Raw genomic sequence first — 11,598 nt, 5'->3', positions numbered from 1 at the left:
CCTTTTCAAAATAACCACAAAATAACATATACACAATGGACTACTATTCAGCCATAAAAAAGAGTGAAATTGTGCCATTTGTAACAACATGGATGGAGCTAGAGTACATATGCTAAGCAAAATAAGTCTTTCTCAGGTAAGTATTATATGATTTCACTCATATGTTGAGGTTAAGAAAAAAAATGAATGATCATAGGAGAAAAAAAGAGAGGCAAACCAAGAAACAGATTCTTAACTCTAGAGAACACAATGATGGTTATCAGAGGGGAGTGCGGTGACGGTGTTAAACAGGTGATGGGTATTAAGGAGGATACTTGTTATGATGAGCACCAGGTATTATATGGAAGTGTTGAATCACCATATTATACAATGGAAACTAATAGTAACACCATATGTAAACTATATTGTAATTAAAATAAAAACTTAATAAAAGATATATATACAACAGGAGAGCCCATTTTCTGGCCCATAAAACATCAACAAATCTGTTGGTGGAAATCAGACTAAGTATGTTTCTAGCCACAATAGAATCAAACCTAACTATAACTCAGTAACAAAAAGATGACAGAAAAATTTCCTATTACTTGGAAACTAAACAACATACTTTTATGTTGTTCAAAAGATATTTAAAAGATTAAAAAGATACTCAACTAAATGTAAGTAAAATCACGTAATCTGAAGTTTACATAAAATATATTCAATAATGAATGCATTGGTAAGAGGGAAATATATAGCACTAAATGCACAGATCAAAAAACAGGGAAAGCTTAAATGAGTAAATCAAACTATTTTAAGAACCTAGAAAAAGAGCAAAGAAAGAGTGAGGCAAAAAATAGGAAGGAAATACAAACAACAGCAAACAATAAAACCTATTAATAGAATTGAAAACAGAAACACAATAGAAAAAATTAATCAAAGAACTGGTCCTTTTGAAAGATCACTAACCCAGCAAATTTCTAGCACAGTACACAAGGGAAAAACCAGAATTCACAAATTACCAACATTAAAAATAAAACAGAGATCTCACTATAGACATTATAAAGGATAATGGAGAATACCAAAAACAACTTTACATACATAACTGAAAAATTGTATGAAATGATTACATCACTAAAAAACACAAATTACTACAATTCAGCCAACATATACAATCTGAATAGAATATAATGACTAGGAAGTTAAATTCATGATTTAAAAAGTCCCAAAACAATAATCACCAGACCCAGATGGTTTCACTAAAAAATTATACCTAACACTTAAAGAAGTAAGAATTAATTTCTTCCAGAAAACTGAGAAAAACACACAAAATTTATTTTAGGAAACAAAATATACCCTGATAAATACAAAAGAAAGAAAACTATAAACCATATATCCATCATGAATACAATGTAAAATTCTTGAACATAGTATTAGTAAATGAAATTCAGCAACATAAAAAAATACATGATCAAGTGCAGTTTATCCGAGGATGCAACAGTTGAAAATAACTAATGTAACCTATCACCATTAACAGGTAAAGAATAAAAATGGTATACTCACATCAGTGTCAAATAAAACATCTCACAAAATTCAACTCCATTCATTTAAAAAAAAATCAGAAAATAGGAATGGAGGGGAACTTTCATAACCTGATAAAAGGAAATTATAAAAAATCACTATTAATACTTAATAGTGAAACCCTAACACAATGATGTCTGCTGTAGCTTTTTTTTTTTTTTAAGATTTTATTTATTTGACAGAGAGAGACACAGTGAGAGAGGGAACACAAGCAGGGGGAGTGGGGGAGGGAGAAGCAGGCTTCCCGTGGAGCAGGGAGCCCAATGCGGGGCTCGATCCCAGGACCCTGAGATCATGACCTGAGGTGAAGGCAGACGCTTAATGACTGAGCCACCCAGGCGCCCCTGCTCTAACTACTGCTATTCAATACTGTGTAGAACTGTGTGATATTGGTCAAGTGACGGACAAACGGAATTTGTCATATAAATATGTCTAACTGGGGTGCCTGACTGGCTCAGTTAGTAGAACATGTGAGACTCTTGATCTCAAGGCATGAGTTCAAGTCCCATGTTGGGTGCAATTAAAAAAATAAGGATGTTTGATATTTGACAAAGACGGAAAAGTGAACTAACGTAAGCAATATAGAAGACCACCTTTCACTAAATGGTACTAGAACACTGGACATACACAGCAACAAAAACAAAAACTAAGAACGTACTCTGCAATCTAAGTCCTACATCTAAACAAAGGAAGCTTGGGGCGCCTGGGTGGCTCAATCAGTTGAGTGTCTGCCTTTGGCTCGGGTCATGATCGGGCCCAGTGTCGGGCTCCCTGCTCAGTGGAGAGCCTGCTTCTCTCTTTCCCTCTGCTGCTCCCACTGCTTGTGTGCTTGCTGTCAAAAAAAAAAAAAAAAAAAATCTTTAAACAAAGGAAGCTTGATATGGATTACACGTAACAGCAAAACTGTAAAACTTTCTCAAAAAAAGAACACAGAAGAAATTCTTTGGGATTTACAGGTAGACAAGTTCTCAGTCTTGACACCAGAAGCGTGACACATATAGGAAATAAACTGGACTTCATTAAAATGAAGAACTTTGCTGGTCAAAAATCCTATTAATAGGATGAAAAGACAATCTAAAAACTCGGAGAAAACATATGCATACCACATATCTAACAAACAATTAGCATGTGGAATACATAAAGAACTCTGTAGGGACGCCTGGGTGGCTCAGAAGCCTGCTTATCCCTCTATCTTTCCTCTGCTTGTGCTCTCTCTCTTTCTGACAAATTAAAAAAAAAGAAAGAACTCTGTAAATTCAATAATTAAAAAACAAACAACCCACTTAGAAAATAAGCAAAAGGCATGAACAGGTATTTCACCATTTCAGGGAAAATGAGCACACAAAAGATGTTCAACATAATCGCCATTAACCAAATAAATATAAACTGAAACCATAAAGAAATAACGTACACCTATCAGAATAAAAAAATAATAAATACAGTAAACTCTGAGAAGGATGTCAAAAAAATGGATTACTTATAACTGTGGATGGGAATATAAAATATTATAGTCACTCTGTAAAACAGTTTGGCAGCTTCTTAAAAGCCTAAAAATATCCTCAACAAAATACAAAGAAATCCAGCAACATATAAAGGATTTATACCAATTAAAGAATTATATATAAAAGAATTATACATCACAATAAGTTGGATTTATTACAGAAGTGGAAGACTATTATAATATCAGTCAGTGTAACATAGGACAAAAAACCCATAATCTCACTAGATGTAAAGAAGGCAAATGACAAAATTCAACAGCCTTTCATAACTAAAATACTCAAAAAACGAGGAACAGAAGGAATTTCTTAAATCCAATAAAGTGCAATAACAAAACCTAACAACTTACATCATATTTAATGATGGAACACTTTAAGTTTTCCACTCAACATCGAGAACACCCACTTTCACCATATCCTTCAACATTATGCTATATGTTTTAGTTAGGGCTATTAATAAACAAGGGTGTCAAAAATAAAAAAGGGACAACGAGATTGGGAAGAAGTAAAACTATCTCTAGTTGCAAATCATATGATCTCGTACGTAGAAAATCTAGGAATTCCTTTAAAAAATATATATATATATACACACACACAACAAATAACAGGTACTATAGGTTTTCAGGACACAAAATAAATTTTTAAAGCTTAACCGTATTTCTATTTATTAGGTATGTTTTTCTATATATTAGATAAGAAAAATCCCCAAACAAAGCAAACACTTCCAGTCACAGTAACACCAAAACAGCATACTGCTTTAGTATAAATTTAGCAAAAATGCAATGAATATGGGGGGGAGGTAATACTGCTGAAATTAAAGGGGATCTAAATAAATGGAAAGACAGCTCCAAAAAAACTGAAAAATATTCCAGATTCATGGACTGGAAGACTAATATTGATAGGACAGCAATACTATACAAATTAACCTACAAATGCCCTACAATGTCTATCAAAATTTCACCTAACTTCTTTGCAGATATTGACATTGGTACTCTAAAATTCATAAGGGAAGTCAAATGACTTCCAACAGCCAAAGCACTTTTCTTAAAAAGGCAAAAGGGAAGGACTCACACTTCTTAACTAGAAAAACTTATGCAAACTTACAGTAATCAATGTTAATACTGGCATAATGACATATAGATTAACAGAACAGAACACAGTGCACAGAAATAAAACCCTTATGTGATTCTGACAATTATAAAAGAACTGATTTTAGACAACAAAATGTCAGGACAGCTGAATAAAAAGAAAGAATAGTCTTTTAAACAAATGTTGCTGGGGTAAGTGAATATAGTACCATGCAAAGAATGAACTAGAACTTTACCTCACACCACTGCAAAAAATTAATTGAAAAGGGAATGCAGATCTAAATATGAGCGTATATACTTACACCTAAACTGTACTTTAGGTACACCCTATACTTGGAAGAAAACATTTTTAAAAAATCTTTTGAGACTGTACACTAGGCAGTAATTTCTAAAATATGAAACCAAAGCCCAAGTTATCAATAAAATGAATACATAATTGGACTTCACAAAATTAAAAACTTTTACCCAGAACAGGTAAATCTTTACAGACAGAAAGACCAATTTCTGGTTTCCAGGATGCAGGAAGGAAGGGTAGAAAGAGAAATGACTGGAATGACGAAGATGTTTTGCAATGTGGTAAAAGCAGCAGCTGTATAACACTGGATGTACTGAATTCCACTCCACTATATATTTTTAAATGGTTAATTTTATGTGATGTCAAATTCACCTAACAAAAAAACTTTTTAAACTGTTACAGAAAGAACACCATCAAGAAAGAGAAAACACAATCTATCAAGGAGAAAATATTTGCAAAACATAATTTGATAAGGGACTTATACATAGAATGTATAATTTCTATAAATAAAAAATTAAGACATATAAAGAATCTGAACAGGAATTTCTTCAAAGATGATATATAAATGGTCATTAAACACAAATATGTTCATCATCATTAGCTATTAAGAAAATGCCAATCAAAACCACAACAAAATATTACTTCAACTCCACTAAGATGGCTAAAATCAGAAAGAAAGACAACAGTTGACAAGGATGAGAAGAAACTGCAACTCTCATACATTGATGGAAATATAAAAAGGTACAGGTACTTTGGAAAACAGCTTGGCAGTTCCTCAAAATGTTATACTTTAAATTACCATGTGACCTAGCAATTCCACTCCATAGTCCATGAGTACACACCCAAGAGAATTGACGATATATGTCCAAACAAGAATCTGTACACTAGTGTTCTCAGCGGTATTATTCGTAATAGCCAGAAGTGGGAAATACGCAAATGCTCATCAATTGATGAATAAATATGTTGTATCTATACAACAAAACATCATTTGGTAATATAAATGAATACATGTCCAAACAAACTTACACATGAACTTTCAGAACAGCAGTATTCATACTAAACCAAAAGTGGAAACAACCCAAAATTCATTAACTGATTGATAAATGAACAAAACTGGTATATCTACACTACTGAATGTAACTTGTCAACAAAAAATCTAATACATGATAGAGCATAAATGAACCTTGATACCATTATGCTTAGTAAAAGAAGGAAGTCAAAACAGGCCACGTATATAGGTAAATGTCCTGAGCAGAAAATCCAGAAAACAGAGCAGTAGGGGCAGAAGCTGGACGGAAGACAGAATAACAACTGATGTTTAAATTCAGGGTAATGACAACATCCTCAAATTAGGCAGTGGTGGTGATAGTGTAATTTTATAAATATGCTGAAACACACTGCCTCATACTCTTTAGTGTGTACCTCTCAGTTTGTGACTATCTTTATAAAATGGCTTTGTAAAGAAGTAAACTAAAACAGACTAAACTAAATATGCACCTACTATGCAACACAGCAACTGCAATCTCAGATACAGACTATGTTCACACACACAAAAATGTCTGCACACCAATGTTCATAGCAGCTTTATTTGTAAAAGCTCTAAATGAGAAAATCTTCATACGTCCATTTATGGGTGAGTAGTGAAATAAGCCATAAAAAATTGTATCATGGGTACTACTTAGGAATAAAAGAAACAATCTACAGATATAGAAACTGTTTGAGCCTGCAAGAGAATTATGCTGATTGAAAAAATCCCCAATGGCTATATATTATATGATTCCATTTATTTAACAATCTCAAAATGACAAATGGTAAAAAAAGACACCAGGCTTGCAGTTGCCAAGGGTTACGAGGAGGGGCAAGACAGAACTGGTGTGGCCATAAAAGGACTAATGAAGAGTCCATGTCATGATGGAAACAGAACTTAAAGTATGAATGTCAATATCTTAATTAATACTGTACTTCTTTCTGCAAGATGTTTTCACAGAAGAAAACTCTAAAGAACGTATGAAATTCTCTGTATTATTTATTAAAGTTCATGTGAACCTTCAGTTTCTCAAAATAAAAAATTTATAACATAAAAATAAATAGTGTTCTTTAAGGCCAGTTAATACAACATAGGGGAAGTTTTATGTATTCTTTCCCCTTGCATTCAGTGGTTACCAGAACATAAGGAATTGCTGGTTGCCTAAATATCCAAAAATTGGAGAAAAGAATAAATAGCTCTTAATGGAGATATTATACAATTTAAAATGATAAATATGGAAAAATGAAATGATAAAAATGGGACTTCTAGGAAGACAACTTGAGTGCTTGCTTCTAAAATGTTTTAGCTCCTACAAAATTCCTTCTGAAATGATGAAAGGAACACAAAAACTACCTGTGATTATAATCATGTATATTACAAGAACAAAATAAAGGCAACAACCACAGAATCAAAAAGGATTAAAACCCAGCAACCAGTCATACAGTTAGGATCATATTTCATTCCTCATTCAAAGTCCTAATAAAACCATGAGAAATTATTTTTTAGCCAAATGGGCAAGGACTGAGCAATCAGATGTACAAAATACTTAGGAATGAATAAAAAAAGGAACAGAGGGCACCTGGGTGGCTCAGCTGGTTAAGCATCTGACTCTTCATATCACCTTATGTCATGATCCAGGGTTGTGGGACTGAATCCCACGCTGAGTGTGGAACTTGCTTAAGATTCCCTCTCCTTCCTTCTATATCCCTCCCCCTCACATTCTCTCTCAAAAAATAAAGAAAAAAAAAAAAAGAGGAACAACAATCAAATAGGAAAAATAAACAGGTAAAAGATATGAATAACCTCTCACTGGAAATGACACAAATAGTTCAAAAACAGGTAAAAAAAGTTTCAATTTCATTAATCACTATGAATATGAAAAACAACACAGTAAAAAGAATTTCAAACCATGAGGACAGTGATATTAACAATTCTGACAAAAAATGTTGTCAAGGACTGGAAATTAGTAGTCTGGTAGACAAAGACTTACAAAGGACTAAATATTTATAGACCACCATTTGAGCAATAACATAAGCAAACATAATAAGGACGAATATTTAGAGAAAGTCAGGATCACTTAGTTACAACCTACAAAGAACTGTTAAGTGACCTACACTTTATGCTTTAAAATGCTTTTAGTGAGACTTTTTGATAAGACATTTCTTTTTTTTTTTTTTTAAAGATTTTATTTATTTATTTGACAGAGAGAGACAGCGAGAGACGGACGGAACACAGCGGGGGAGTGGGAGAGAGAGAAGCAGGCTTCCCGCTGAGCAGAGAGCCCGATGCAGGGCCGGATCCCAGGACCCTGGGATCAGGACCTGAGCCGAAGGCAGACACCTAACTACTGAGCCACCCAGGCGCCCTGGTAAGACCTTTCAAATCAAAATAAATTATACCATACAACATCTCAAAATATGCTTCTAACTAGACATAATAATAATAGACATTCAGTAAACACTTGATAACTCAAAAGGGCTATGCATCGATGATGGGATTTTTACTATGATTATAGTTAAAGAATCTTGCCAATATTAGAAATAAAAAGAGGAAAAATTGATACCACTCCATCTTTCTGTCACTATGGCTATTATAGATACATCACCATTTCAGAAGTTACCTCTTAAACTTTTACAGTATCCAAGTATCTTCCCAATATTGATTTCCTTCCCTGCTTTGATATATTCAATGGATTAAAAACAACATACAAAAAATTTCATCACATTCCTAAGATTCACCCATTTGTTAAATTCCTCTAATATATTAATTTTCAACTGTTGTATGTATTTATCCTGTTACTACTTATAGACACTTGGTTCTTTCCAGTTCGAATTTAATACAAATAAATTGCTGTATTTTTTTTCTTGATAAAGATATTTTTAAATAATCTCTATATCCAACATGGGGCTCGAATTTACTGAGATCAACAGTTGCCTGCTCTTTCCAACTGATCTAGCTAGGCACCCTGCTACAGATTTTTTGAACACGTATCCTAATACACAGTGATGAATTGTTTTAGGGTACACATTCAGAAATACAACAGGTGTTATCACAGAACACAAAATATGTATTTTGACAGATGTCAAACATTTTTCTCATTTATTGTACCAACTAAAGTTACCAAGAGCAATGCAAATTACTTTCAAGAAGAAATTGTCGTGATTGTAATGCCTATGGTTACCAGAATAATCATTTATGAACAATGGCATATGATTTTATCTTCCTAATCTATAAATTCTCCAGCCAACTTTGCCAACTACAGAGACTGAACATAAAAAAGTCCCCAATTAGATTAATGCAGATAGGTTGTCAGAGACTCTTAAAAGAGTTCTTTCTGAATCTTAGTTCTATGTTTTATATAGTTTATCCCAGGGAACCACTGCAGTTTAGTGTATTCTTTTATCTCTATAATTATAAATGTCTATTTATTATAGCAAATAACATTCTCCTGCAATTCCAAATGCAAAAGTATGCAAAAATAAAAGTCGCCAGAGGAAGTTAAACAAACTGAAATAAACTGAGTGAAAAATATGATTATTCTGTGATGGAAATTATAACTATAATAAAAACTAATGTTAAATTCTGACTAGAATAAAAAAGCAACAACCAATTCTTCATGAAAGATTCTTTGTGAAATTTGTCAGTAAGTATATATTGACAAAACACAAATATATCTAGTTAATTCTACTTAAGATGAGATGGTACTGCTTTACTATTTGAATTACTACCTTAAAGCAATCAAAAAGATGATCAAGTTGTTCAGGAGAAAAATCCCAAGCCAACTTTGCCAGCAGATCATGTACATTCTTCACAATGGCTTCATGTTTCCCTGCCTGTTGAAAAACAATATGAAATCTATCAAAATAGACAAAAGAATCACAGTGTACTTAAGTTTAAATAAAGAAATAAACTAAGTAAGTAGAACTACTGTGTCCACTTCTTAATAAAATATTTCCACCTGCTTCATCTGAGGTTATAGCAGAATTGTTAATGTTTTAAATGCTTTAGAGGTCCCACATATACCACTTTATACTCAATTTCTTGGTATAAATGGTAATGTACTTTCAGAATTCAAATGAAAATTTATTAGATATTTCTAAATAAAATGAAGAGAAAAGGCAAAATAGTGGATCATCTCAAAACTGAATACTTAAGTACTCAATGATGGGAAGACTGAATATTTTGTTAGTTTTTCTTTAAAAAGGGTGGGTTGGGCAGGACTCTGCAATCCTTCCAACTTATTAATGAAAAAAAAATAGTATTATTCTTCTAACATTTGTTCCTTCATACAGCTTGCAAGAAAAAAACTCAAATTTATTATTCTTGTAAGTCTGTATGTAATACATATAACTGTTGTGTAAATTATGATTTACACCTGCAAGGATGTCAAGATCAGGGTAACTTGTTTTTTCGTTTAAAAATATTCTTTTTTTTTTTTAAGATTTTATTTATTTGACAGAGAGAGACTAGGCAAGAGAGAGAAACAAGCAGGGATGAATGGGAGAGGGAGAAGCAGGCTTCTCGCCAAGCAGGGAGCCCGATGCGGGGCTCGATCCCAGGACCCTGGGATCATGACCTGAGCCGAAGACAGATGCTTAACAACTAAGCCACCCAGGCGCCCCTCATTTAAAAATATTCTTAACGGAACTCTGTGTATATCAAAGAGTTAAACTTAAAGTCAAGTAATACAAATTCATATGCCAACACCTAATAACTACTGCAAAATACTAATTTTTAGTATTTTTCTTATAAAGTAGCTATCATCTTAAATTCCTTACCTGTGCTGCCCAGATGTTATCAAGATCCTGTAATGTAAGAGCTTTTTCTTTAATCACAAAATGAAGAATCTTCTCTAGCTTTTCCATATACTGAGGTTGATGAAGACTATCTTGCAAGACTATGGATAGAAAATTGTTCTGTTGTATCCATTCCTAAATGTAATACAAAGATTTCTTTCAAGCAGAAGCTAAGATCAGGGTGGGAAAAATTGCAATTACAAGATAATTAAGTACTGGGAATGTAAATGCACAACATAGTAGCAATATTCAACACTGCTGTATGATAGAGAGCATATATTTTTTTAAGATTTTATTTATTTATTTGATAAAAATAGAGAGCACAAGTAGGCAGAGCACCAGGCAGAGGGAGAGGAGAGGCAGGCTCCCTGCTGAGCAGGGAGCCTGATGCATGGCTCGATTCCAGGACCCTGGGATCATGACCTGAGCCAAAGGCAAATGCTTAACCTACTGAGCCACCCAGGCATCCCTCTTTTTTTTTTTTTTTTTAAGATTTTATTTATTGAGAGAGAGAGAGGAGAGAGCATGAGTGGTGGGGAGGGGCAGAGGTAGAGGAAGAAGCAGACTCCTTGCCCAGCAGAGAGCCCGATCCCAATCCTAGGAATCTGGGATCAGAACCTGAGCTGAAGGCAGATGCTTAATTGAATGAGCCACCCAGGTGCCCCCAGACAGTATATTCTAAGAGTTCTCAAAAAAAGGATAAAAATATTTTTTCTTTTTAAAAAAATCTATACAAGCTGATAGATGCTAACTAAATTTACTGTGGTAATTATTTGACAACACAGGTTCAAACTGTGTTGAATCCATGTATGCACAGTTATTTCCCCTTCCTTATGATTTATTTAATAGCATTTTCTTTTTCTTGGTTACTTTATTGTAAGAATATATATCATTTAATACACATATAAAATATGTGCTAATTGACTTTGGTCATAAATAAGGCTTTTAGTAGTTAAATTTTGGTATGTCAAGTTGTAAGAGGATTTTCAATTATGCAGGGTGTCAATGCCCATAATCCTGCACTGTTTAAAGACCAACTGTAGGGGTGCTCGGGGTGGCTCAGTAAGTTAAGTGTCTGCCTTCAGCTCAGGTCATGGTCTCCAGGTCCTGGGATGGAGCTCGCCTCACACTCCCGGCTCAGCAGGGACTCTGCTTCTCCCTCTCCCTCTGCCTTTGCCTCTACGCCCCTGCTCATACTGTCTCTCTGTCTCAAATGAATAAATGTAAAAAAAAAAAAAAGGTCAACTGTATATGTTAATTAAGTCATTATACTGTACGTTTAAATTTATATAGTTACATATATCAATTACATCTCAAAAACTGAAAAAAATAAAAGTAA

Source organism: Neomonachus schauinslandi, chromosome Y, assembly GCF_002201575.2.
Source record: "Neomonachus schauinslandi chromosome Y, ASM220157v2, whole genome shotgun sequence".
NCBI lineage: Eukaryota > Metazoa > Chordata > Mammalia > Carnivora > Phocidae > Neomonachus > Neomonachus schauinslandi.
Note: the sequence above shows the minus strand (reverse complement) of the source record.